This window comes from Rhinolophus sinicus, chromosome X (assembly GCF_036562045.2).
Source record: "Rhinolophus sinicus isolate RSC01 chromosome X, ASM3656204v1, whole genome shotgun sequence".
In the NCBI taxonomy this organism is placed as follows: Eukaryota; Metazoa; Chordata; class Mammalia; order Chiroptera; family Rhinolophidae; genus Rhinolophus; species Rhinolophus sinicus.
Window position 1 is genome coordinate 12,127,823 of NC_133768.1, and position 4,477 is coordinate 12,132,299.

General features: G+C 41.9%; 1 pseudogene across 1 annotated transcript; it reads right to left on the bottom strand.

Annotated features, from left to right (window-relative positions):
- Positions 1 to 1,968: 1,968 nt before the first annotated feature.
- LOC109454996 (small ribosomal subunit protein RACK1) lies at positions 1,969 to 2,958 on the bottom strand (annotated as a pseudogene). Its single transcript, XR_002138548.2, has one exon. The product of XR_002138548.2 is annotated as a small ribosomal subunit protein RACK1 (transcript).
- Positions 2,959 to 4,477: the final 1,519 nt, after the last annotated feature.

A 4,477-nucleotide genomic window follows, 5' to 3' on the forward strand; every position in this document is an offset into this window, starting at 1 on the left:
AAAGTTTTATAGATTTTCATATCCTGGCACAATTCTGAGCTTTTTGATTTGAAAACCACCTAAAAGTAGTTATATGTAGATGTTTTTCTTTTGTTTACCTTGTGTGGCATTCTTTTTAATCCCCTCCTCAAAGGAGCTATCTATATACTGAGTGCAGAAAAAACAGAGGGGAGTAGGTAAAAAACAGGTCAGAGAGGGAAAAAAAAAAAAAAACTTTTGAAAGGGTTTCCATTTTCTAAGAAATCAATAGAATCATCTCCCTCCTTTTGCCTCTAGACTATTGAGTCATCTTACAACGGACAGATCTTAATTCCTTCTTGTTGGATATGACTTGATGTTCATATACAATATCGGACTTTGGTGGAGAGTCATTTATGATAGCAAATTATAAAGTCCTGGGCAGGGTCCGTGTCTTATTCATCTGTGTAGTCTCCAGATCTAGCACAGTATAGAATCCCAGTTGAACTCAATTTCTCAGATTGAATCCAATTAGGCAAACCAATAGCCCAATCCCTTATCACTACCTTTATTCTTTAATACCTGTGACAACATATGGCAGACAGGACTCATTGGCAAGAAGTAACATATTCCTAGTCAAAGAAATATACACTGGAGATGAGAATAGGGATGGGGGAACACATTAAAAAACAACAACAACAGCAAATTTCATAGTGGTTCCAGTGTACCACACAGAAGGACCATAGAGGCAAAGGTCTGGGTTTGTATTGGTTAGGTTATAATAATAAAGGTGATTTGGAAAGCATCTGACACTAGTTATACCAGCTATTTATGGTCCTTCCAGTTCACCTACTTGGCTGTAACATTTAGGAAAATATCTGCAGAAAGCATTGATCCACATAGCTACAGCAAAATAAGGGCTACACCATCTCTGCTTCCCCCTCCTCTGTCCAAAAACTGGCTCTCTTGGCAGTCCCATAAATATGGCAGAAGATGGCTGTCTCTATCATTTCTGAATTTACATGTCCTTTGTTCAAATAACCAGTGGAGACTGATTTGTGATTTTGATCCCAGATCCAAATTCTCAGAAGAGAAAAATGGGGCTGCTCAGCTTGGATCAGTTTCTATCGTTGGCCCAATATTCAGAGGCCAAGTGATAGGTTAGGTAGTTATAAATATAACTCAGGGGCAGTTCTCAGAGTTGGGAGCTTGCAGACCGGGCAGATAGCCTAGAAGGCCACTAATACAATGAAAACAAAAACAAAAACAAAACAAAGAAACTACAAAAATTTACTTTTGCCCAGAGAGGAAAAAGAATAAAATGAATAGTTACATGGACAAGGCAACAAATAAACAATACGTGCAAATTTGTGGTAGGCAATTGAATTGGATCACTGTTTCTCATAAATATAATCCATTCATCTGATAGCACAGGAAAAATCTCATCAGTCTCTTTTAGTTAAAACTTTTCTTGTCAGAACCAAATCCGAGAAAAGGCTGTGACAAAGCATATCTGCCCAGCATTCATCCCCTCCCTCTATGAAAACAGTTGTGGCATTTTTCTGCACAGCTTAGAGAATGCATTTCCCGGCCTCCTGTGTAGCAAGGTGTTGCCAATGAGTTGTATGCTGAAATTATCAGCATACAAGTGGGATTTCCCAGCAAAAGTTTTTTTTGTGTTTTTTCTTAAGGGGTGCATAACTAGCATGTCTTTTATGCTTTTCACTTCTTCCTCTCCATCCTGAGTTGAACACAGACATGATGACTGGATCCCCAACATCCATTAGGGAACATGAGGTGACCTTGAGGATGGTCATCATACTCTAAGAATGAAGGAATAAAAATATAGTAGGTGGCTGGATCCAGGATGACACTATGGAGCTATCATACTATTTCAGCACTGCTTAACTACAGACCGCTTTTATTTTTTTATATTTATTTATTTATTTATCTATTTATTTATTTATTTTTCAGAAAATCAGTTTATTTCCAAAGCTCTGCCATATATTTCTAGTGGGTGCCGATTGTCACCTGTCACACTCGCACCAAGTTGTCTGTGTAGCTGGCAAAGAGAGTCTGGCCCTCAGCAGACCAGGCCAGACAGGTACACTGAGGTGGCTCTGCTTTGCTGCTGGTACTGATAACTTCTTGCTTCAATTCATCTACAGTGATCTTGCCCTCCAAGTCCCAGATCTTGATGCTGGGGCTGGTGGCAGCACAGAGCCAGTAATGGTTGTGGCTGAAGCACAGGGCGTTGATAATGTCCCCACCATCAAGTGTATAAAGGTGCTTGCCTTCATTGAGGTTCCCACAGCATGGCCTGGCCGTCCTTGCCTCCAGAAGCACAGAGGGACCCATCTGGAGAGACATTCACAGTGTTCAAGTACTCTGTGTGGCCAATGTGATTAGTCTTCAGCTTTCAGTTTGCCAGGTTCCACACCTTGACCAGCTTGTCCCAGCTGCAAGACACGAGGGTGGGGTTGCTGCTGTTGGGTGAGAAACGAATGCAAGACACCCACTCCGAATGGTTCTCATCCTGGACAGTGTATTTCCATACACCCAGCATATTCCAGAGCTTGATGGTTTTATCTCGGGAGCCAGAGACAATCTGCCGGTTGTCAGAGGAGAAAGCCACACTCAGCACATCCTTGGTATGGCCCACAAATCGGCTTGTGGTGGTGCCCGTTGTGAGATCCCAGAGGCGAAGTGTTCCATCCCAGGAGCCAGAGAGGGCAAACTGGCCATCTGAGGAGATGACCACATCACTGACAAAATGGGAGTGACCCCGAAGAACACGTTGTGGGATGCTGTAGTTGGTCTCATCCCTGGTCAGCTTCCACATAATGATGGTTTTGTCTCGGGAGGCGGACAGTATCATGTCTGAGAACTGGGGAGTGGTAGCGATCTGAGTCACCCAACCGTGGTGGCCCTTGAGGGTGCCACGAAGGGTCATCTGCTCAGTCATGGTGGCAGCGGGTGTGGGTGTTGCCGAAGCGACGAGGATGGACCTGGATAGCTCTGAGAGACTCACAGAACCCAGACTTCTTTTATATGAGAGGGAAATAAAGCTTTTGGTTTGGGCTAAACCATTTTTATCTCCAGGCTCCGTACCTAGCAGCTGAATGTAAATCCTAACTGGGTTAAGAAGCTGCTATTTGATGGGGCAGCATTATGTGATTGACTGATGGTGACTGATAAAAACAAAATTTATGACAAGATCTATCACTGAGAATAGTTTATTCTGGTCCTGACCCTTTATGTTTTCATAGTGGCTAACATCTATTGAAACAAAACAATATACAGATAAGATGGATAAACTCATGCTACCTTTAAAAAACACTCTGTAGAGTCTATGAGAATAGCTTTGAAGAACTGCTGGGAGTATTAGTGACTGAAGCCTCAGCTGCTGGGCTCTGGAATCCATCTCCACATTTGACGTAAGGCCTTGCCTCCCAACGGCTGCTCCCAGTCAGTGATGTGTGGTATAGATACTAAGGTAGGTTTTTGTCTGGAGGGACATGGGATTCCTCTGTTGGCCAACTTTGGCTTGAGGACTCCCTGATGGCCTTGCCAAACCTTCTTTAGACCACTGGGACACTGTCACCCCACCTTCTCTCCCTCTGTCCTTCACCTGAGCCCAGACTTGCGTCATGGTCCGATGACCCTCTAGCCTTCCTGGCTCATGCTCCATGTTCTCTCGCAGGCATTTCTCTTAGTAAAACCCTTGCACATTTAATCCCATCTTGGCATCTACGTCTATGAAAACATGACCAACACATTCATTTGAAGAAGGATCTGTTGTAAGTAAAGAGCCTGCAGGTAAAAAGACTACTATAGCTAAACATTTTCTCTATTCCTGCAGCTCATCTATTTTATGGGCCCAATTTATGCAAGGATAGATGATTCTTGGGCAAAAATGTCACACACTAGGCTCTTAACCTCTCCTTTTTTCTTTTGTCTTTAAAATGAAAAAAAAAAAATAAGGAAAAAGAAATAATCACCTATAGTGAAATTTTAGTGGAGACGTTTGGTAGTGTGCTGTGCTCAGAAACCTGAGATACTAAGAAGAATGAGGGGTGAGATAATGTAGTCCTTCTGCAAGCTCATAATTTGGTTGGAAATGTGAGAGAGTGGAGAGAGGCTCTGCCCCACAGTTCATGAAACAAGGCAGACCTAGTTCCGCCATCTTCAACATGTAGGAGGGAAGATGGTAGAGGATTACGTGGGAGGATTTTATAGGCCAAGCCTGGAAGTGGGCTATATGGTATTTCCCCGAAAATAAGACCTAGCCGGACCATCAGTTCTAATGCGCCTTTTGGAGTAAAAATTAATATAAGACCTGGTCTTATTTTAATGTAAGACCAGGTATAATATAATATAATATAATATAATATAATATAATATAATATAATATAATATAATATAATATAATATAATATAATATAATATAATACAATACAATACCGGGTCTTATATTAATTTTTGCTCCAAAAGATGCATTAGAGCTGATGGTCTGGCT